The sequence below is a fragment of the Schistocerca nitens genome, chromosome 5 (assembly GCF_023898315.1).
Source record: "Schistocerca nitens isolate TAMUIC-IGC-003100 chromosome 5, iqSchNite1.1, whole genome shotgun sequence".
NCBI lineage: Eukaryota > Metazoa > Arthropoda > Insecta > Orthoptera > Acrididae > Schistocerca > Schistocerca nitens.
This window is the reverse complement of record NC_064618.1, coordinates 572252317-572278069: the sequence shown is the minus strand read 5'-3', so window position 1 is coordinate 572278069 and position 25753 is coordinate 572252317.

Here is a 25753-nt window from a genome sequence, read left to right as displayed (position 1 = left end):
TATTGCGCTATCTGTTACTAGAAAACGTCGTTCAGTCCAAAAGAAAAGCTGCAACTGTTTGTCTCTCAGAAGTCAAGACCTGGCCATATGCATAATCTCCCAGTGCTGTGGACTCCAAAGGTTCTGGAGGAATAGTTGCCGAGCTCTGGAGCTGCTGTAGCTACGGGTCAGCTTGTAGCATAGATAAGATGTCGCGAGTTCGAATACATTCAGTGCTACACTTTTTAAAACGCAATTCTGCTCTCTGCTGAAGGTATCAATCTAATGGAACTTTGAACATAATTCCCTTCACTTCTCAACCCAAAGTAGTCGCATGTGGAAAAAGGGCTAACTACTGTGACATTTTGTTCTATTCAGGTTTAATAGACAGCAGGCAGCAGATGCATCTCGAAGATGTGCAGGGAGAGCGCATCGTGCCATAATATGTCAGAAAAGTATTTTCTACATTAGCCGTCGTGTGGTAGTGGTATTTTATTCTTCTTCAAACTTTGTTTGACAGCTTTAACTCAGAGCAAGTTTTCTACATGCATGTAATCAATAAACTGCATGTGCATTGTCAGACTGGCATAGGTAACATCAGAGAATTCGCATATATCGTTGATGTTTAATTTCTCTCTCATGTTTACTATTGTTTTAACAACACTAAAGGAAACCTTACGAAAATTGTGCACTGTATTATAAGAAATGAAATAAAACTAACCATGATAACCTTACGACGAAAGTATCTGTACACAAGCATGCATCTATCGACACGAATTAGTAAAATACTACTCACTTAGATTTTGATTGGGTCTGTGTTTAATTGGTATGCTGTGTCATACTCAAGAGGTATGCAAATGTGGCATTTCATAAATATAGTTACGTATTCCTAGAAACCCAAAATTCGCTTGGCAGCAGCGGAAAGAGGCCTTACCTGTTGTGCAGCATTGTAAGTTTTTCAACATTGCACTATGAGCTGAAAGCATTTTCTTGCGATTTCCTTATTGATGTTTGATCTGACTGCTTGTAGCTCTTTCACAGAAGGGATAAAAACGTTACAGTCAGTGAGACTGGAACTGCGAACCGTAACAGACGTTTTTTCACAGGTCAGCACGTTACCACAGAGCTGGCGAGGAGGTATGGGTCTTAGCTTCCTATTACGAGGGCAATAGTAACTAGAACTCGTAAACCGCTATTTGAAGGTCGAGATTAGTTGCGGTTTCCACCTGCAACGACTTTCCTGGGCTGAAAACCGTAAATTTTCAATCTTTTGTTACCCTTCAAGCGATAATAACTCAGATTATTCAATGGAAATGACAAGTAAAATCAAGTGAACTTTGAGGCTTAATTCCGTGCACACCAGGAAGTAACTCGTCGATCACAGAGTTGCCAAACATACGTTGCCTTGTTGCCAAATCTCAGTTACAGTACCAGCAGGAAGAAGACGAACCGATGTGATCCTACAGCGGTCTGGGAAGTGACCATAGCTGGTGTCTCCAAGTCGCGGCTGCTACGGCCTGGAATGCGTAATGCGTCTGATTCGCTTTCTGTAACTAGGTTTAGGGACTGGAGCGTAGTTACTAATAATAGTCAGAACTGACTGCAAACTGAGCATCATAAATCAGTAACTCTCATTGTTGTTTTTATATTTCTTTCGTAAGTGTACTCAAAACTAAGAAAGTCACTCACAGGCGTTTTCGTGCCTCGCCGATAGTCGAGCACAACATACAAATAAAAATAAAAAAGAATGTGTGTGTGTGTGTGTGTGTGTGTGTGTGTGTGTGTGTGTTTGTGAGAGAGAGAGAGAGAGAGAGAGAGAGAGAGATAAATAAAAAGCAATGAGAGAGAGTGTAAAAAATTGTTGTAAAGAAATTGAATCATGGTATTTAAAGAAATCTTTCATTAAAATGACACGTTCCATATCATTACGAAATGTCGCATTCATGATCTATGGAACAAGAGTTAATCTAATGTAATCTAATCTAATCTAATCACATCATATTGATGATTAGCCATGAAGAGTCATGAATTACCGAAATTTTGGCCAATACCAGTAACCAAATCTAAACTTGAAAATAAAAGACGACAATTTTTGTAATAAACCGTGACTCCTATCAAGACCCTTTCGTCCCTGTTATCTAACCACGAAAGATGTCTGATATACCTCCATTCTGAAGTAACAAAGTGTGCATGCATTTAAAGATGAAGTGCATGATGTGAAGTTCTGTGACGGAGATACGAACCCAACACGTAATCCGATTGTTAACTAAGAAACATCAAATGTTACGTATCGGTTTTTCTTACGAGCCGCTAGGTGTCTGAATCTAAAATAAGGATACAAACTTTTGTGCCTAAGCGACAATCGAACTGCACACCTACCGTGCATCCACGAATATAGCTTAAGTATCAGTTGCTTACTCATGAACAGTAAGATGTGTGCGTGTTTGACCAGAAATAACGACACCAGTTGCGATTGTTGGAAACACATGAACAGACATTGAAATTGCGCGTTAATTTTCACTAGCAGGTGGGTGTGCACTTGATAAAGCTAGAAATGAAATTATGAATATTTTTGTACTGGATCAGGTTTCAGACCCACATACTTACCTTTGGAGGAGACCTAGAGAAGATTGCAGTCTTGGGAAAAGGAACGAAATGACTGAACTATACTGATCCGGGAGATTAAGATCCTCGAAAGAGGAGATACGAATTCGAATCACAGTCCAGCACCAAATTTTTAAACGTCTCTAGTTCAATCAAGTACAAGTAAAATAAGAGCCCTGTCCCTTTAAATGGCTATCGGTTCATCAAATAAAATAAAATTTCCTAATGTAAGTAAGCTTACTGGCGACTGTATTTCTGTTTACCATGACTTCCGCTGTGTCATTTCCCAACGTAAACCGGCTCTGCCCAGTTGGTAATGAAGGAACGTGATGTTTAATGCGGATTCTGGATTATAACGTCTTTCTCTTGAGGTTACCAGAGGTAAAATAAATCTGTTTGTGCCTCTTAAAAGTAAATGCCTGAACCCACGCATTGAACCTGTGATAGCTCGTTCCAACATACCATTGTGGCCGCATTACCCAGCCCCAAGAGTGTGCTGTAACGGATGATGTGCTTAGCTTACAAAATTAGTCACGGTGGAAAAAATGCGAGTCTATTAAATGGTCAAGTAGAAGCAAGCTTCTGACGCAGAGATTATGCTATTCTCATGACAGCAGGATGTAAAGACTCTTCTAGGCATCATAGGCTGGATGTGAAGCCATTTTGATTTTTCACAAATTCAGCAAATTTCTTAGTTCGAGAAAATCCACTGTGAAGTGTGAAGTTGCCGGATAATTCGATTATTACTGTTATTATTACTATCATTTTATTCATACCGCTGCTGGAACACGACCGTAGTCTTCAGGTAAAATGCGAGACCAGCTAATATGACGTCTGGCGACCGAAAGCACATATCGACAAAATTTTTATCGCCCCTTTCCTCTCGGTGCTGAAGCTATGAGTGTAGTTCAAGCGAATCTACAATATCATATTAGCTGGTCTCGCGTTTTACCTCAAGACTACGGTCGTAGTCAAGAGTAATGTACTAAGACTGGAGTCAAGACTTCCTCTGGGAAGTGCCGCAGTCTACATGTTGCTAGATCGAGCATATTGCCAGACATAGAATTCTGAGAGGAGCACGACTGTATTGTCCACCTTACGTGAACGACTCGGCGGTCAATGTTTTGGTCTGAGACTGTATCTACAACACAAATGCACGCTGAAGACCCAGAAGAATTTAAAAAAAAAAGTAGTTTATGAGAGCAACGTTAACCATAGCGTTCGAAGTATTCATAGTATTGTATACGTGTGTGTAAACGCCTTCCAATGACCACTCAAGAAAGACAACGATACACAGTCTAGCTCCAATATTATAAATACACCTCAGTTTGTGGATGAACTCAGACGTAGGTCGATAATAATTGTGAAAATTTAGCAGCACTGTACCCATTGGTGTTAAACTCGTTTTCAACCAATGATTCCCACAGCTACAGGGATACTACTTGTGATACCTCTTAGACAAAATACTTAAGCAGTGTTATCAGACGAAAAGATCAACCTGACACAAACTGTGGGAAGTTTGTTCTACAACCTTCGTACCTGGATATTCAGCTTTTTCCTATTTGAGATATCTGTGAACGTTGCTGCTTAAGACGATTTAAGCAGAAACTAAATTCCCTCAGCTTCGACAATGTTTAAAGAAATCGTCTTATTGGCACTAAATCGTGGTTTGTGAATTGTTTACCGGCCGTACTCTGCCGTATTTTGCCGGTTGGAAGGCAAAAGCTCACTGACAAATTTCACACAGAAATTACTGTTACAGTGTACTTATGGAGCCAAATGAGTGAATTGCGTATTATCCGGTGAGAAAGAGCATTGGCAAACAGTCTTCGCTACATTAGGTTATTTAAACTGGTCTCACTCTGAGCTAGAATGTATGGTCAGCGACTAAGTGTAAGGTCAACGTTTCGGATGCGAGTTTTGCGACTGTGAAATACTTTCCTACATTATAGAAGCGAATATTAAATTTGAACTAATATTGCGGAAAATTTTGTACTTGGACAGCTTAGAATGAAAATACTTCTGTTTATTTCAAAGGGAAACAATAGATTTTCTAAAACACTGTCTGTCATACACAACTTGAAACAGGTCATGTCGACCAAATCATGTGGAAGAACTAACAGCAACGTATATCGGAAGGCAGTAAGATCTCTTGCCTTTTGGTTTGTCGGTACTCGATAGCCGTTTCTAGGCGAAAGTAAATGAAGAAAGGCAGTGCGTTTTTGTTACCAAGTAACGTCTTCGTCAATTACTTTAGTTTTAAAGTAATCTACGAGTAATTGCTGGTGTTTGATATTAACATGAAAAGGATTCCGTAGACAGGGAAAGAACCTGTTCTTGGGAAACTACATCTATAGTGACCAAAAGGTATTAAATGATGTTCAAGCACTTGTGTTACAGCAGCGGTATGAATAGAATGATATTAATAATAACAGTAATAATCGAATTATCCGGCAACTTCACACTTCACAGTGGATTTTCTCGAACTAAGAAATTTGCTGAATTTGTGAAAAATCAAAATGGCTTCACATCCAGCCTATGATGCCTAGAAGAGTCTTTACATCCTGCTGTCATGAGAATAGCATAATCTCTGCGTCAGAAGCTTGCTTCTACTTGACCATTTAATAGACTCGCATTTTTTCCACCGTGACTAATTTTGTAAGCTAAGCACATCATCCGTTACAGCACACTCTTGGGGCTGGGTAATGCGGCCACAATGGTATGTTGGAACGAGCTATCACAGGTTCAATGCGTGGGTTCAGGCATTTACTTTTAAGAGGCACAAACAGATTTATTTTACCTCTGGTAACCTCAAGAGAAAGACGTTATAATCCAGAATCCGCATTAAACATCACGTTCCTTCATTACCAACTGGGCAGAGCCGGTTTACGTTGGGAAATGACACAGCGGAAGTCATGGTAAACAGAAATACAGTCGCCAGTAAGCTTACTTACATTAGGAAATTTTATTTTATTTGATGAACCGATAGCCATTTAAAGGGACAGGGCTCTTATTTTACTTGTACTTGATTGAACTAGAGACGTTTAAAAATTTGGTGCTGGACTGTGATTCGAATTCGTATCTCCTCTTTCGAGGATCTTAATCTCCCGGATCAGTATAGTTCAGTCATTTCGTTCCTTTTCCCAAGACTGCAATCTTCTCTAGGTCTCCTCCAAAGGTAAGTATGTGGGTCTGAAACCTGATCCAGTACAAAAATATTCATAATTTCATTTCTAGCTTTATCAAGTGCACACCCACCTGCTAGTGAAAATTAACGCGCAATTTCAATGTCTGTTCATGTGTTTCCAACAATCGCAACTGGTGTCGTTATTTCTGGTCAAACACGCACACATCTTACTGTTCATGAGTAAGCAACTGATACTTAAGCTATATTCGTGGATGCACGGTAGGTGTGCAGTTCGATTGTCGCTTAGGCACAAAAGTTTGTATCCTTATTTTAGATTCAGACACCTAGCGGCTCGTAAGAAAAACCGATACGTAACATTTGATGTTTCTTAGTTAACAATCGGATTACGTGTTGGGTTCGTATCTCCGTCACAGAACTTCACATCATGCACTTCATCTTTAAATGCATGCACACTTTGTTACTTCAGAATGGAGGTATATCAGACATCTTTCGTGGTTAGATAACAGGGACGAAAGGGTCTTGATAGGAGTCACGGTTTATTACAAAAATTGTCGTCTTTTATTTTCAAGTTTAGATTTGGTTACTGGTATTGGCCAAAATTTCGGTAATTCATGACTCTTCATGGCTAATCATCAATATGATGTGATTAGATTAGATTAGATTACATTAGATTAACTCTTGTTCCATAGATCATGAATGCGACATTTCGTAATGATATGGAACGTGTCATTTTAATGAAAGATTTCTTTAAATACCATGATTCAATTTCTTTACAACAATTTTTTACACTCTCTCTCATTGCTTTTTATTTATCTCTCTCTCTCTCTCTCTCTCTCTCTCTCACAAACACACACACACACACACACACACACACACACACACACATTCTTTTTTATTTTTATTTGTATGTTGTGCTCGACTATCGGCGAGGCACGAAAACGCCTGTGAGTGACTTTCTTAGTTTTGAGTACACTTACGAAAGAAATATAAAAACAACAATGAGAGTTACTGATTTATGATGCTCAGTTTGCAGTCAGTTCTGACTATTATTAGTAACTACGCTCCAGTCCCTAAACCTAGTTACAGAAAGCGAATCAGACGCATTACGCATTCCAGGCCGTAGCAGCCGCGACTTGGAGACACCAGCTATGGTCACTTCCCAGACCGCTGTAGGATCACATCGGTTCGTCTTCTTCCTGCTGGTACTGTAACTGAGATTTGGCAACAAGGCAACGTATGTTTGGCAACTCTGTGATCGACGAGTTACTTCCTGGTGTGCACGGAATTAAGCCTCAAAGTTCACTTGATTTTACTTGTCATTTCCATTGAATAATCTGAGTTATTATCGCTTGAAGGGTAACAAAAGATTGAAAATTTACGGTTTTCAGCCCAGGAAAGTCGTTGCAGGTGGAAACCGCAACTAATCTCGACCTTCAAATAGCGGTTTACGAGTTCTAGTTACTATTGCCCTCGTAATAGGAAGCTAAGACCCATACCTCCTCGCCAGCTCTGTGGTAACGTGCTGACCTGTGAAAAAACGTCTGTTACGGTTCGCAGTTCCAGTCTCACTGACTGTAACGTTTTTATCCCTTCTGTGAAAGAGCTACAAGCAGTCAGATCAAACATCAATAAGGAAATCGCAAGAAAATGCTTTCAGCTCATAGTGCAATGTTGAAAAACTTACAATGCTGCACAACAGGTAAGGCCTCTTTCCGCTGCTGCCAAGCGAATTTTGGGTTTCTAGGAATACGTAACTATATTTATGAAATGCCACATTTGCATACCTCTTGAGTATGACACAGCATACCAATTAAACACAGACCCAATCAAAATCTAAGTGAGTAGTATTTTACTAATTCGTGTCGATAGATGCATGCTTGTGTACAGATACTTTCGTCGTAAGGTTATCATGGTTAGTTTTATTTCATTTCTTATAATACAGTGCACAATTTTCGTAAGGTTTCCTTTAGTGTTGTTAAAACAATAGTAAACATGAGAGAGAAATTAAACATCAACGATATATGCGAATTCTCTGATGTTACCTATGACAGTCTGACAATGCACATGCAGTTTATTGATTACATGCATGTAGAAAACTTGCTCTGAGTTAAAGCTGTCAAACAAAGTTTGAAGAAGAATAAAATACCACTACCACACGACGGCTAATGTAGAAAATACTTTTCTGACATATTATGGCACGATGCGCTCTCCCTGCACATCTTCGAGATGCATCTGCTGCCTGCTGTCTATTAAACCTGAATAGAACAAAATGTCACAGTAGTTAGCCCTTTTTCCACATGCGACTACTTTGGGTTGAGAAGTGAAGGGAATTATGTTCAAAGTTCCATTAGATTGATACCTTCAGCAGAGAGCAGAATTGCGTTTTAAAAAGTGTAGCACTGAATGTATTCGAACTCGCGACATCTTATCTATGCTACAAGCTGACACGTAGCTACAGCAGCTCCAGAGCTCGGCAACTATTCCTCCAGAACCTTTGGAGTCCACAGCACTGGGAGATTATGCATATGGCCAGGTCTTGACTTCTGAGAGACAAACAGTTGCAGCTTTTCTTTTGGACTGAACGACGTTTTCTAGTAACAGATAGCGCAATAGAATAGCTCAAGTGGAAAGGAACACTTCCTATTTAAACTTCTGCATCCTACACTGTTGGCAGTTGTGTGTAGGTGGCAGTTACGTGATTTTATTTCTGTGACTACAAAATAGTCGAATGTATGCACTGGGTAGCCGAGGCAGCTAGTTCATGGTGATTCGGTCAACCAAGTAAATGAATTTACTGAATATGCTGCAAATTACTACAGGGAGCCTGTGTGTCAGAATTGTCATCCAGTGTAGCGCAACTGCGTTACGATAGAAAAATGACTCGCAGAGAAGAGGATTTCGTGGTCTGTTGGACGGATGGTAGGTTGTTATACCTATGGTCTGGGTTCGATCCCCACTTCCGTCAATGATTTTAGATAGGGAGAGACAGATTCCATTCTCTCCTGGCTACACCAAGTGAAGGAGATATAATGGCTGCGTGGTCTGAAAATTCACATTAAAGATGATATTCCTTCTTTACCAAGTAGACGGTAGGTTGAACCACAATAAAGTCTGGAGTGGCGACATGTAGAAACTCTATCACCAGTAACCTTTCTCATACTAGTTATTTATTTCAAGTGACGACACAAACGCTATGTATGGTCACAGGACACTTATTCCATCTTTTATTTGAGCTTCTGTATGTCGATAAAATTGGTTCTAAACTGGGAATGCAACTCAGACCGCCCTTAACGCGGAATTTGATCCCTTCGTGGCAATACAGCTCGGCTACAATTTGTTGTTTGTTCAAAACTGCAGATTCCTCAACACCTTCACATATTACGCGTGAATGGGATCGAATCCTGGCCCGGCACTAAAGATTTAATTATGTATTATCAAGCTCTATCATGAGAACACCTATCTGCTGGTGGATAATAATTTTGATTTTTAATGTATTTTCATTCGTTGTCAACACTAACGATATCTGACGTTTTTAACTCCAGTGAGACACAGAACTATTTGCGAGATGACTGTAAGTTCAAGATGCTATTCTGAGCAGCTGGTGGATAAAAATTCGGTAGCTGACGTCTCTTTGTGTGTAGTCAACAACGATATGTGTGGGGCTCTATTCCCAGTGAGCGCTGAACTCTTCGTCATATTATTTCAGTTCGTCGTGTCATTTAATGTTCATACATCTTCTCAACTAGCTGCTCGTGAATAACTTTAATTTTTAATGTCATTTTGTGTTAAATAGTTCAAATGGTTCAAATGGCTCTGAGCACTATGGGACTTAACTTCTAAGGTCATCAGTCCCCTAGAACTTAGAACTACTTAAACCTAACTAACCTAAGGACATCACTCACATCCATGCCCGAGGCAGGATTCGAACCTGCGACCGTAGCGGTCACGCGGTTCCAGACTGAAGCGCCTAGAACCGCACGGCCACACCGGCCGGCCCCCGCCATCTGGTATCAATGCATTACCCTATCATCCATTACATATAATCATTTTCATAGTACACTTGATATTATAGATGAGTAGGACACAAGACAGGACATAGATAATGTCCGTTTGACGTCAACAGTGTGTAACATTTTACTTTTTTTGAATAGGACAATGTTCCTCTCCAATAATTTTTAGATTAGTTACAATAAGCTTACGCTGCAAGAGAATTCGCTTGTATTTTTCAATATGTGGTCTGTTGTCGGTTTGAAGGCCTTCCATAACATCGGCAACGTAATGCAACTCCACCGAGGGCTGTCTGGAGTAGGGTGGAGATAGCAATGTGAAAGTTGCGAGCTGTCGAAGACGATCTTCATATTCCTAATGCGATTAGGACATCGTATACTCTTGACGACGTTTAGCACCTGTGCAGTCAGTCACCCAATTTCAGAATTCATTTTGAGTAATCCTGCTAAATTCCCAAAATATTGTCTTTTTATATTGATGAGTAATATGGATAGTCGTCACGTTCATGTGCCGTCTACAACGCAAATTTAATGTTACTATCCTAGGAACTAACCTGCAATACGTTTTGTATTTCATAATCGGAACTATCTGCATTAACCGTCATCAGAGCAATGTCAGGGAACAGAATGCAGCAGTGCCTTACTACCTACTTGAGGACCTGCTTGAGTCGTGTTCTAAGGAAAGGGTAGTTGCTGGTTCACATTATATTACACTAGCGAGAAGTTCCGACTTTTCCTTTTCTCTGCAAACATCCAGAACTAAATTCAGTAACTAAGTGCTAAGAATATATTTGCATTGTGCCAACTCAAAGATCAATAGATATGGATATAGATATAGATACAGATTTTTATATTTAAAGCCATTCTCGTTCTGCGTTGGAATAAACATCATTCGTTATTTGCTTGTTCTTGTTACGATTGTTATTGTCATTCTCTCACTCGCAAGAGTTTTCGCATTCCTATTTGGTATCGATGCACATGAAGAGTGGCTATGAAAGAAGGGAATACTGAATGTTACGTCATGCAGAATACACTCATTTACTTCGGCTCCTCGTGATCTACGCTACAGGAGAAGTGAGATACATAAAGTTGACAGTGTGAGGACAGACCTGGTAGCACAACTGTGCAACTACACAGTGTTACCAGATAAAATGGTGCTGCGGAATCGAAAGTGTAGTACGGACTTTGCCACAGTAGCAGACAGCTGGTAATTTAGGACCATGACCGTGGATTACACTTTGGTCAGTGCTGGTTAGAGTGCTGCAACTGTAAATGGAAGGCTTTGTTTGATAGTCTTATGCTGATGCTGTCTGAATAAATTATGCCATTGGATACAAAGCGGTTTACTTTTGAGACCTAACCCACGAGGGGGGAAGGCACAGTGGTCTGCTTCAGGAATTCCAAGCAATAAGACACAAAAAACAACCCAGGAAGGGAGACATGCATTTGGAATCTGTTCATCGTTACGGGGTCAAACAAGAGGGTAACATTACTGAAACAATGATCGGGCTACTTAATATATAATAGAGCATACAGATTTCAAGGAGGAAACGTATGAAGACGCAGACTTCCTCGTTATCAATATGTGCGGCATATCTTTCGTGTTAACGAAAGTAAATTCCCGCTTTACCTCTTCTTACGCGTCAAATGAAATGAATGCCATGAGGAATAGAATATTTGTTGACTGCGTCTCTTCTTGCTTCCATCCTTACCAACATATTTCTTCATTCTCGTGGTAATCATGACATTCTGTGTGTATGCTGCAAAAGATTTCAAGTGGACAAATTCGACATCGAGGTGCAAAGCGTTATATTCAATTCGAATAAACTTCCGGTGTATTTTTACTTCGTTTGTATTTTTAGATGATTATGAACGTTACGGAAAATTATCTCACATGCTTTATGTTGAATGAGAAACATTGAATGATCCGTTTTGCTTTCCCTACGGTGAAATGATATAATGTCGGCGTCAACAGCCTTCTTCCACGCCGGAAGCTGAAACTTGTATGATTCTGGATTAATGATAATTGAATGTCTCATATGTATACATAGCCCACAAGGCGACGTCAGAAACCATCAGGGGAGAACGCCGCATAAAAACCAAACGTGCGCGCGCGTCTCCACTCTGAAGAACCGTATCGGAGAATCACGGCAAGCATTTCGCTGAAGAGCTGCCCCGTCAGAGAGCCTAGAAATGGCAGCGTCGTAGCAAGTATTTGTCAACACTCTGATAGTGCATTTACTTCCGGGTGTAGGTCGGCGTTACCTCGCTAAATTCACTTGACATTCGTTTTCCACATCGAAGACTCGTACGATATAATCCACTGCAAGATGACACAATTAGAAAGTATATTTAATTTCTGGACTCCAAGAACGGCGTTCTTCACATAAGTAACACCTGTTTGTGTGTGCATTCGGGAGGACGACGGTGCAATCCCGCGCCCGGCCATCCTGATTTAGGTTTTCAATGATTTCCCTAAATCGCTTCAGGGAAATGCCGGGATGGTTCCTTAGGAAGGGCACGGCCGATTTCCTTCCCCATCCTTCCCTAATCCGAGCTTGTGCTCCGTCTCTAATGACATCGTTGTCGACGGGACGTTAAAACAGTAATCTCCACCTCCTCTGTTCGTGTGTTTAAGGTTGCGTTTTGAGGCTCAGGCAACATCGCAGTGACTATATTCCGCCTCTGGCCGCCAGTGTGTCGTTAGCTCAGAGGTTCCCTTGTGCGTTGCAGTGCTTGTACTATAAGACATAGCAGTTCGAATCACGGTAGAAGCCGCTGACTACAACCTTTTATTTTCCATTTTAATTAATGGAGTTGCAAACTGCTAGTAAAAATTTCTTATGCGAAATCTGAAGAATGCCTTTAAACATCAATCTTCGTCCGATTTCGACTTAGTAAATTAAGTTACTATCATGGATTTCTGCTTTGCAAATTCCACGGTGCTTCACTGTAAAATAGACCCTGAAAATATTCAAACCGACTGTCAACGATATAAATTTGAGCTTTGTTCGTCATATAGGTCTAACATGTCAGAAGGTTGTTTATGAAGTGCACATGTTCATTAATATAGTTCCCTTCTTCTAAATTTTTGCAATAGCATTTAACTGTAGACGTTTTCTAACACCGGCGTTAGTAATTCCTTTCCGTTCTCTGAAACCTTCAAAACGACAAATTTTTCTGGTTTAAATCTGATGACCTTAACTATCACTTCCGATCAACAATAAATACTTCATGAACCCATACATGGAACTCCAAATGTGCAGTGTTCCTGCACTGCTACAGAGCATGCATTGCAAGGTATTCACACAGTTTATCGCATAGACTTACCATAAGGAATGAAACAAGAACTGTAATACACTTTACACCACAGACGCTCACTCTGGCTTGACGAAAACATCCAAACATTGACCAAAAGTTGCACAAATAATTGAGTTTGAAAGGAAAAGAAACGAGGTATGAAGCATTTATAAATTCATCGAATGTAGTGAGGTGGTTTAATTTCGTCCCAGTCTATAAAATTAATTTCGGGCCATACTCAGCTCTTGCCGATTAATGTAATATAATACCCGCCTACTAATCAGGGCGTCTGTCTCCGTTGCTTTTGAGCGTGAATGGAAATTGTAGAAATTTTCTGTGGAGCAACATTTAATAATAAAGCGTTTTAAATCATCAAAAGCGATGAGCGGTAGCAGGCGCTTTCGATAAAGAACGGGGGAGTGCAGCGCCGCTGCTGTCGCCACGGCCGCTGCCAGTAGCCAGCAAATGGATCCCGGAGCTTTGCCGCATACGGCGTCCAGAGGAGGACAGTCTGCAGGAAATCTGCCGCAAAATCGTTACTGGATAACATTTTGATATCGGTGTGTCACAAAGCGAAATAGATTGAATCTGCGCTACCATTACATTCACGTCTTCAGCATTCAGACAGAAGAGGCTATAAAAATATTTTATGCCAGCTGCTCTCGATCCACTGACATTATGAACAGAAACAACGCACGCTACCGCTAGACCACAGGCGTAATCAGCCTAGAGTGTCTCTATCATGGGACAAGTTTTCCTCCAGGAAGTGCCGCAGTCTACAGTGTTGCCAGATTGTGCAGATAACCGGACTTAGAGAATTAGCGAGTTGGCCAGTTTTTTTGTCCCATGTCGCGATCGGCGCGGACTTAGCCTCTGAAGCGGCCGGCCGCCGGTCAAGTTTTATGTCAAAGAGTGTACATTTAAAGGAAATTATTACGTGCACTCATATTAATTGGATAGTACTATCTGGATAAGAACTGAGTCTCTTAAATCATTCGGCCTTGGCATACACTTTCCAGAATGCAGTGGGTTTTTCTTTTTTGTGAAATATTTTTACTGACTTTTATCCCGGCACTAGCCATAGAACACAAGAATATTTTAATTAACAGAAAATGTCTTAATTATTGCCAAGCCGACATTTATCACTGATCAAACCTACTACATTACGCATGTGGTTTATAGATGACGTGGGCATGCTCATTTACATAAATAATTCACACTTTTAATGAATACTAATATATTTAGCCCAAACAACAAGTCAACTCACATTAATTCGTACGCTTTGATTAAAGGCGGCAAAGTCCCGACAGATACAAAAGAAGTACATCTTAACTCTGCTGGATAACCACGATGCATACACAACCTTTAGTGCCCACAATGCGGGTTAATGAATCAGGCGCGTCTAATGGGCGCGAGCGTAGCTGCACATCGCGTCTGCTAGAGCGATCAAGGATTAACACTTCCTCACTTCTTCCTCACTTCAGCTGCTCTGTCCACAACTGACCCTTCCTCACTATAGCGGCTCTGTCCACACACTGACTCTTCCACACACTAGCTGCTCTGTCCACAACTGACCCTTCCTCACTCTAGCGGCTCTGTCCACACAACTAGCTGCTCTGTCCATACAACGACAGAGAGTCTCCACATGCCAAAGATAAACAACGGCACGACTATTACGATTATTAACATTTCTTTGTAAATCGATTTCTAGCAAATATCGCTGATACCGCAAATACTGACACTTTTACATTCACATAATAAATATAGAAATTTCCTATCCTAATACAGAGAAATGTTACAAAAAAATATAATAAAAATAACAAACATATTTCATACCACATTCAGTAATATTAAGATATATATATATATATATATATATATATATATAACTTGCCCAGATCGGCGTACAAATAAATTGTGAAAATGCCAGGGAACGTTACAAGCTGAAAGCATTTTCTTGCGATTTCCTTATTGATGTTTGATCTGACTGCTTGTAGCTCTTTCACAGAAGGGATAAAAACATTACAGTCAGGGAGACTGGAACTGCGAACCGTAACAGACGGTTTTTCACAGGTCAGCACGTTACCACAGAGCTGGCGAGGAGGTATGGGTCTTAGCTTCCTATTACGAGGGCAATAGTAACTAGAACTCGTAAACCGCTATTTGAAGGTCGAGATTAGTTGCGGTTTCCACCTGCAACGACTTTCCTGGGCTGAAAACCGTAAAATTTCAATCTTTTGTTACCCTTCAAGCGATAATAACTCAGATTATTCAATGGAAATGACAGGTAAAATCAAGTGAACTTTGAGGCTTAATTCCGGGCACACCAGGAAGTAACTCGTCGATCACAGAGTTGCCAAACATACGTTGCCTTGTTGCCAAATCTCAGTTACAGTACCAGCAGGAAGAAGACGAACCGATGTGATCCTACAGCGGTCTGGGAAGTGACCATAGCTGGTGTCTCCAAGTCGCGGCTGCTACGGCCTGGAATACGTAATGCGTCTGATTCGCTTTCTGTAACTAGGTTTAGGGACTGGAGCGTAGTAACTAATAATACTCAGAACTGACTGCAAACTGAGCATCATAAATCAGTAACTCTCATTGTTGTTTTTATATTTCTTTCGTAAGTGTACTCAAAACTAAGAAAGTCATTCACAGGCGTTTTCGTGCCTCGCCGATAGTCGAGCACAACATACAAATAAAAACAAAAAAGAATGTGTGTGTGTGTGTGTGTGTGTGTGTGTGTGTGTGTGTGTGTGTGTGTGTGTGTGTGTGAGAGAGAGAGAGAGAGAGAGAGAGAGAGAGAGATAAATAAAAAGCAATGAGAGAGAGTGTAGAAAATTGTTGTAAAGAAATGGAATCATGGTGTTTAAAGAAATCTTTCATTAAAATGACACGTTCCACATCATTACGAAATGTATTCATGATCTATGGAACAAGAGTTAATCTAATGTAATCTAATCTAATCTAATCACATCATATTGATGATTAGCCATGAAGAGTCATGAATTACCGAAATTTTGGCCAATACCAGTAACCAAATCTAAACTTGAAAATAAAAGACGACAATTTTTGTAATAAACCGTGACTCCTATCAAGACCCTTTCGTCCCTGTTATCTAACCACGAAAGATGTCTGATATACCTCCATTCTGAAGTAACAAAGTGTGCATGCATTTAAAGATGAAGTGCATGATGTGAAGTTCTGTGACGGAGATACGAACCCAACACGTAATCCGATTGTTAACTAAGAAAAATCAAATGTTACGTATCGGTTTTTCTTACGAGCCGCTAGGTGTCTGAATCTAAAATAAGGATACAAACTTTTGTGCCTAAGCGACAATCGAACTGCACACCTACCGTGCATCCACGAATATAGCTTAAGTATCAGTTGCTTACTCATGAACAGTAAGATGTGTCCGTGTTTGACCAGAAATAACGACACCTGTTGCGATTGTTGGAAACACTTGATCAGACTTTGAAATTGCGCGTTAATTTTCACTAGCAGGTGGGTGTGCACTTGATAAAGCTAGAAACGAAATTATGAATACTTTTGTACTGGATCAGGTTTCAGACCCACATACTTACCTTTGGAGGAGACCTAGAGAAGATTGCAGTCTTGGGAAAAGGAACGAAATGACTGAACTATACTGTTCCGAGAGATTCAGATCCTCGAAAGAGGAGATACGAATTCGAATCACAGTCCAGCACCAAATTTTTAAACGTCTCTAGTTCAATCAAGTACAAGTAAAATAAGAGCCCTGTCCCTTTAAATGGCTATCGGTCCATCAAATAAAATAAAATTTCCTAATGTAAGTAAGCTTACTGGCGACTGTATTTCTGTTTACCATGACTTCCGCTGTGTCATTTCCCAACGTAAACCGGCTCTGCCCAGTTGGTAATGAAGGAACGTGATGTTTAATGCGGATTCTGGATTATAACGTCTTTCTCTTGAGGTTACCAGAGGTAAAATAAATCTGTTTGTGCCTCTTAAAAGTAAATGCCTGAACCCACGCATTGCACCTGTGATAGCTCGTTCCACCATACCACTGTGGCCACATTACCCAGCCCCAAGAGTGTGCTGTAACGGATGATGTGCTTAGCTTACAAAATTAGTCACGGTGGAAAAAATGCGAGTCTATTAAATGGTCAAGTAGAAGCAAGCTTCTGACGCAGAGATTATGCTATTCTCATGTCAGCAGGATGTAAAGACTCTTCTAGGCATCATAGGCTGGATGTGAAGCCATTTTGATTTTTCACAAATTCAGCAAATTTCTTAGTTCGAGAAAATCCACTGTGAAGTGTGAAGTTGCCGGATAATTCGATTATTACTGTTATTATTACTATCATTTTATTCATACCGCTGCTGGAACACGACCGTAGTCTTCAGGTAAAACGCGAGACCAGCTAATATGACGTCTGGCGACCGAAAGCACATATCGACAAAATTTTTCTCGCCCCTTTCCTCTCGGTGCTGAAGGTATGAGTGTAATTCAAGCGAATCTACAATATCATATTAGCTGGTCTCGCGTTTTACCTCAAGACTATGGTCGTAGTCAAGAGTAATGTACTAAGACTGGAGTCAAGACTTCCTCTGGGAAGTGCCGCAGTCTACATGTTGCTAGATCGGGCATATTGCCAGACATAGAATTCTGAGAGGAGCACGACTGTATTGTCCACCTTACGTGAACAACTCGGCGGTCAATTTTTTGGTCTGAGACTGTATCTACAACACATATTGCACGCTGAAGACCCAGAAGAATTTAAAAAAAAAAGTAGTTTATGAGAGCAACGTTAACCATAGCGTTCGAAGTATTCATAGTATTGTATACGCGTGTGTAAACGCCTTCCAAAGACCACTCAAGAAAGACAAGGATACACAGTCTAGCTCCAATATTATAAATACGCCTCAGTTTGTGGATGAACTCAGACCTAGGTTGATAATAATTGTGAAAATTTAGCAGCACTGTACCCATTGGTGTTAAACTCGTTTTCAACCAATGATTCCCACAGCTACAGGGATACTACTTGTGATACCTCTTAGACAAAATACTTAAGCAGTGTTATCAGACGAAAAGATCAACCTGACACAAACTGTGGGAAGTCTGTTTTACAACCTTCGTACCTGGATATTCAGCTTTTTCCTATTTGAGATATCTGTGAACGTTGCTGCTTAAGACGATTTAAGCAGAAACTAAATTCCCTCAGCTTCGACAATGTTTAAAGAAATCGTCTTATTGGCACTAAATCGTGGTTTGTGAATTGTTTACCGGCCGTACTCTGCCGTATTTTGCCGGTTGGAAGGCAAAAGCTTACTGACAAATGTCACACAGACATTACTGTTACAGTGTACTTATGGAGCCAAATGAGTGAATTGCGTATTTTCCGGTGAGAAAGAGCACTGGCAAACACTCTTCGCTACATTAGGTTATTTAAACTGGTGTCACTCTGAGCTAGAATGTATGGTCAGCGACCAAGTGTAAGGTCAACGTTTCGGATGCGAGTTTTGCGACTATGAAATACTTTCCTACATTATAGAAGCGAATATTAAATTTGAACTAATATTGCGAAAATTTTGTACTTGGACAGCTTAGAATGAAAATACTTCTGTTTATTTCAAAGGGAAACAATAGATTTTCTAAAACACTGTCTGTCATACACAACTTGAAACAGGTCATGTCGACCAAATAATGTGGAAGAACTAACAGCAACGTATATCGGAAGGCAGTAAGATCTCTTGCCTTTTGGTTTGTCAGTACTCGATAGCCATTTCTAGGCGAAAGTAAATGAAGAAAGGCAGTGCGTTTTTGTTACCAAGTAACGTCTTCGTCAATTACTTTAGTTTTAAAGTAATCTACGAGTAATTGCTGGTGTTTGCTATTAACATGAAAAGGATTCCGTAGACAAGGAAAGAACCTGTTCTTGGGAAACTACATCTATAGTGACCAAAAGGCATTAAATGATGTTCAAGCACTTGTGTTACAGCAGCGGTATGAGTAGAATGATATTAATAATAACAGTAATAATCGAATTATCCGGCAACTTCACACTTCACAGTGGATTTTCTCGAACTAAGAAATTTGCTGAATTTGTGAAAAATCAAAATGGCTTCACATCCAGCCTATGATGCCTAGAAGAGTCTTTACATCCTGCTGACATGAGAATAGCATAATCTCTGCGTCAGAAGCTTGCTTCTACTTGACCATTTAATAGACTCGCATTTTTTCCACCGTGACTAATTTTGTAAGCTAAGCACATCATCCGTTACAGCACACTCTTGGGGCTGGGTAATGTGGCCACAGTGGTATGGTGGAACGAGCTATCACAGGTGCAATGCGTGGGTTCAGGCATTTACTTTTAAGAGGCACAAACAGATTTATTTTACCTCTGGTAACCTCAAGAGAAAGACGTTATAATCCAGAATCCGCATTAAACATCACGTTCCTTCATTACCAACTGGGCAGAGCCGGTTTACGTTGGGAAATGACACAGCGGAAGTCATGGTAAACAGAAATACAGTCGCCAGTAAGCTTACTTACATTAGGAAATTTTATTTTATTTGATGGACCGATAGCCATTTAAAGGGACAGGGCTCTTATTTTACTTGTACTTGATTGAACTAGAGACGTTTAAAAATTTGGTGCTGGACTGTGATTCGAATTCGTATCTCCTCTTTCGAGGATCTGAATCTCTCGGAACAGTATAGTTCAGTCATTTCGTTCCTTTTCCCAAGACTGCAATCTTCTCTAGGTCTCCTCCAAAGGTAAGTATGTGGGTCTGAAACCTGATCCAGTACAAAAGTATTCATAATTTCGTTTCTAGCTTTATCAAGTGCACACCCACCTGCTAGTGAAAATTAACGCGCAATTTCAAAGTCTGATCAAGTGTTTCCAACAATCGCAACAGGTGTCGTTATTTCTGGTCAAACACGGACACATCTTACTGTTCATGAGTAAGCAACTGATACTTAAGCTATATTCGTGGATGCACGGTAGGTGTGCAGTTCGATTGTCGCTTAGGCACAAAAGTTTGTATCCTTATTTTAGATTCAGACACCTAGCGGCTCGTAAGAAAAACCGATACGTAACATTTGATTTTTCTTAGTTAACAATCGGATTACGTGTTGGGTTCGTATCTCCGTCACAGAACTTCACATCATGCACTTCATCTTTAAATGCATGCACACTTTGTTACTTCAGAATGGAGGTATATCAGACATCTTTCGTGGTTAGATAACAGGGACGAAAGGGTCTTGATAGGAGTCACGGTTTATTACAAAAATTGTCGTCTTTTATTTTCAAGTTTAGATTTGGTTACTGGTATTGGCCAAAATTTCGGTAATTCATGACTCTTCATGGCTAATCATCAATATGATGTGATTAGATTAGATTAGATTACATTAGATTAACTCTTGTTCCATAGATCATGAATACATTTCGTAATGATGTGGAACGTGTCATTTTAATGAAAGATTTCTTTAAACACCATGATTCCATTTCTTTACAACAATTTTTTACACTCTCTCTCATTGCTTTTTATTTATCTCTCTCTCTCTCTCTCTCTCTCTCTCTCTCTCTCACACACACACACACACACACACACACACACACACACACATTCTTTTTTGTTTTTATTTGTATGTTGTGCTCGACTATCGGCGAGGCACGAAAACGCCTGTGAATGACTTTCTTAGTTTTGAGTACACTTACGAAAGAAATATAAAAACAACAATGAGAGTTACTGATTTATGATGCTCAGTTTGCAGTCAGTTCTGAGTATTATTAGTAACTACGCTCCAGTCCCTAAACCTAGTTACAGAAAGCGAATCAGACGCATTACGTATTCCAGGCCGTAGCAGCCGCGACTTGGAGACACCAGCTATGGTCACTTCCCAGACCGCTGTAGGATCACATCGGTTCGTCTTCTTCCTGCTGGTACTGTAACTGAGATTTGGCAACAAGGCAACGTATGTTTGGCAACTCTGTGATCGACGAGTTACTTCCTGGTGTGCCCGGAATTAAGCCTCAAAGTTCACTTGATTTTACCTGTCATTTCCATTGAATAATCTGAGTTATTATCGCTTGAAGGGTAACAAAAGATTGAAATTTTACGGTTTTCAGCCCAGGAAAGTCGTTGCAGGTGGAAACCGCAACTAATCTCGACCTTCAAATAGCGGTTTACGAGTTCTAGTTACTATTGCCCTCGTAATAGGAAGCTAAGACCCATACCTCCTCGCCAGCTCTGTGGTAACGTGCTGACCTGTGAAAAAACGTCTGTTACGGTTCGCAGTTCCAGTCTCCCTGACTGTAATGTTTTTATCCCTTCTGTGAAAGAGCTACAAGCAGTCAGATCAAACATCAATAAGGAAATCGCAAGAAAATGCTTTCAGCTCATAGTGCAATGTTGAAAAACTTACAATGCTGCACAACAGGTAAGGCCTCTTTCCGCTGCTGCCAAGCGAATTTTGGGTTTCTAGGAATACGTAACTATATTTATGAAATGCCACATTTGCATACCTCTTGAGTATGACACAGCATACCAATTAAACACAGACCCAATCAAAATCTAAGTGAGTAGTATTTTACTAATTCGTGTCGATAGAGGCATGCTTGTGTACAGATACTTTCGTCGTAAGGTTATCATGGTTAGTTTTATTTCATTTCTTATAATACAGTGCACAATTTTCGTAAGGTTTCCTTTAGTGTTGTTAAAACAAGTCAACATGAGAGAGAAATTAATCATCAACGATATATGCGAATTCTCTGATGTTACCTATGACAGTCTGACAATGCACATGCAGTTTATTGATTACATGCATGTAGAAAACTTGTTCTGAGTTAAAGCTGTCAAACAAAGTTTGAAGAAGAATAAAATATCACTACCACACGACGGCTAATGTAGAAAATACTTTTCTGACATATTATGGCACGATGCGCTCTCCCTGCACATCTTCGAGATGCATCTGCTGCCTGCTGTCTATTAAACCTGAATAGAACAAAATGTCACAGTAGTTAGCCCTTTTTCCACATGCGACTACTTTGGGTTGAGAAGTGAAGGGAATTATGTTCAAAGTTCCATTAGATTGATACCTTCAGCAGAGAGCAGAATTGCGTTTTAAAAAATGTAGCACTGAATGTATTCGAACTCGCGACATCTTGTCTATGCTACAAGCTGACACGTAGCTACAGCAGCTCCAGAGCTCGGCAACTATTCCTCCAGAACTTTTGGATTCCACAGCACTGAGATTATGCATATGGCCAGGTCTTGACTTCTGAGAGACAAACAGTTACAGCTTTTCTGTTGGACTGAACGACGTTTTCTAGTAACAGATAGCGCAATAGAATAGCTCAAGTGGAAAGGAACACTTCCTATTTAAACTTCTGCATCCTACACTGTTGGCAGTTGTGTGTAGGTGGCAGTTACGTGATTTTATTTCTGTGATTACAAAATAGTCGAATGTATGCACTGGGTAGCCGAGGCAGCTAGTTCATGGTGATTCGGTCAACCAAGTAAATGAATTTACTGAACATGCTGCAAATTACTACAGGGAGCCTGTGTGCCAGAATTCTCATCCAGTGTGGCGCAACTGCGTTACGATAGAAAAATGACTCGCAGAGAAGAGGATTTCGTGGTCTGTTGGACGGATGGTAGGTTGTTATACCTATGGTCTGGGTTCGATTCCCACTTCCGTCAATGATTTTAGATAGGGAGAGACAGATTCCATTCTCTCCTGGCTACACCAAGTGAAGGAGATATAATGGCTGCGTGGTCTGAAAATTCACATTAAAGATGATATTCCTTCTTTACCAAGTAGACGGTAGGTTGAACCACAATAAAGTCTGGAGTGGCGACATGTAGAAACTCTATCACCAGTAACCTTTCTCATACTAGTTATTTATTTCAAGTGACGACACAAACGCTATGTATGGTCACAGGACACTTATTCCATCTTTTATTTGAGCTTCTGTATGTCGATAAAATTGGTTCTAAACTGGGAATGCAACTCAGACCGCCCTTAACGCGGAATTTGATCCCTTCGTGGCAATACAGCTCGGCTACAATTTGTTGTTTGTTCAAAACTGCAGATTCCTCAACACCTTCACATATTACGCGTGAATGGGATCGAATCCTGGCCCGGCACTAAAGATTTAATTATGTATTATCAAGCTCTATCATGAGAACACCTATCTGCTGGTGGATAATAATTTTGATTTTTAATGTATTTTCATTCGTTGTCAACACTAACGATATCTGACGTTTTTAACTCCAGTGAGACACAGAACTATTTGCGAGATGACTGTAAGTTCAAGATGCTATTCTGAGCAGCTGGTGGATAAAAATTCGGTAGCTGACGTCTCTTTGTGTGTAGTCAACAACGATATGTGTGGGGCTCTATTCCCAGTGAGCGCTGAACTCTTCGTCATATTATTTCAGTTCGTCGTGTCATTTAATGTTCATACATATTCTCAACTAGCTGCTCGTGAATAACTTTAATTTTTAATGTCATTTTGTGTTAAATAGTTCAAATGGTTCAAATGGCTCTGAGCACTATGGGACTTAACTTCTAAGGTCATCAGTCCCCTAGAACTTAGAACTACTTAAACCTAACTAACCTAAGGACATCACTCACATCCATGCCCGAGGCAGGATTCGAACCTGCGACCGTAGCGGTCACGCGGTTCCAGACTGAAGCGCCTAGAACCGCACGGCCACACCGGCCGGCACCCACCATCTGGTATCAATGCATTACCCTATCATCCATTATATATAATCATTTTCATAGTACACTTGATATTATAGATGAGTAGGACACAAGACAGGACATAGATAATGTCCGTTTGACGTCAACAGTGTGTAACATTTTACTTTTTTTGAATAGGACAATGTTCCTCTCCAATAATTTTTAGATTAGTTACAATAAGCTTACGCTGCAAGAGAATTCGCTTGTATTTTTCAATATGTGGTCTGTTGTCGGTTTGAAGGCCTTCCATAACATCGGCAACGTAGTGCCACTCCACCGAGGGCTGTCTGGAGTAGGGTGGAGATAGCAATGTGAAAGTTGCGAGCTGTCAAAGACGATCTTCATATTCCTAATGCGATTAGGACATCGTATACTCTTGACGACGTTTAGCACCTGTGCAGTCAGTTACCCAATTTCAGAATTCATTTTGAGTAATCCTGCTAAATTCCCAAAATATTGTCTTTTTATATTGATGAGTAATATGGATAGTCGTCACGTTCATGTGCCGTCTACAACGCAAATTTAATGTTACTATCCTAGGAACTAACCTGCAATACGTTTTGTATTTCATAATCGGAACTATCTGCATTAACCGTCATCAGAGCAATGTCAGGGAACAGAATGCAGCAGTGCCTTGCTACCTACTTGAGGACCTGCTTGAGTCGTGTTCTAAGGAAAGGGTAGTTGCTGGTTCACATTATATTACACTAGCGAGAAGTACCGACTTTTCCTTTTCTCTGCAAACATCCAGAACTAAATTCAGTAACTAAATGCTAAGAATATATTTGCATTGTGCCAACTCAAAGATCAATAGATATGGATATAGATATAGATACAGATTTTTATATTTAAAGCCATTCTCGTTCTGCATTGGAATAAACATCATTCATTATTTGCTTGTTCTTGTTACGATTGTTATTGTCATTCTCTCACTCGCAAGAGTTTTCGCATTCCTATTTGGTATCGATGCACATGAAGAGTGGCTATGAAAGAAGGGAATACTGAATGTTACGTCATGCAGAATACACTCATTTACTTCGGCTCCTCGTGATCTACGCTACAGGAGAAGTGAGATACATAAAGTTGACAGTGTTGAGGACAGACCTGGTAGCACAACTGTGCAACTACACAGTGTTACCAGATAAAATGGTGCTGCGGAATCGAAAGTGTAGTACGGACTTTGCCACAGTAGCAGACAGCTGGTAATTTAGGACCATGACCGTGGATTACACTTTGGTCAGTGCTGGTTAGAGTGCTGCAACTGTAAATGGAAGGCTTTGTTTGATAGTCTTATGCTGATGCTGTCTGAATAAATTATGCCACTGGATACAAAGCGGTTTAGTTTTGAGACCTAACCCACGAGGAGGGAAGGCACAGTGGTCTGCTTCAGGAATTCCAAGCAATAAAACACAAAAAACAACCCAGGAAGGGAGACATGCATTTGGAATCTGTTCATCGTTACGGGGTCAAACAAGAGGGTAACATTACTGAAACAATGATCGGGCTACTTAGTATATAATAGAGCATACAGATTTCAAGAAGGAAACGTATGAAGACGCAGACTTCCTCGCTATCAATATGTGCGGCATATCTTTCGTGTTAACGAAAGTAAATTCCCCCTTTACCTCTTCTTACGTGTCAAATGAAATGAATGCCATGAGGAATAGAATATTTGTTGACTGCGTCTCTTCTTGCTTCCATCCTTACCAACATATTTCTTCATTCTCGTGGTAATCATGACATTCTATGTGTATGCTGCAAAAGATTTGCAAGTGGACAAATTCGACATCGAGGTGCAAAGCGTTATATTCAATTCGAATAAGCTTCCGGTGTATTTTTACTTCGTTTGTATTTTTAAATGATTATGAACGTTATGGAAAATTATCTCACATGCTTTATGTTGAATGAGAAACATTGAATGATCCGTTTTGCTTTCCCTACGTTGAAATGATATAATGTCGGCGTCAACAGCCTT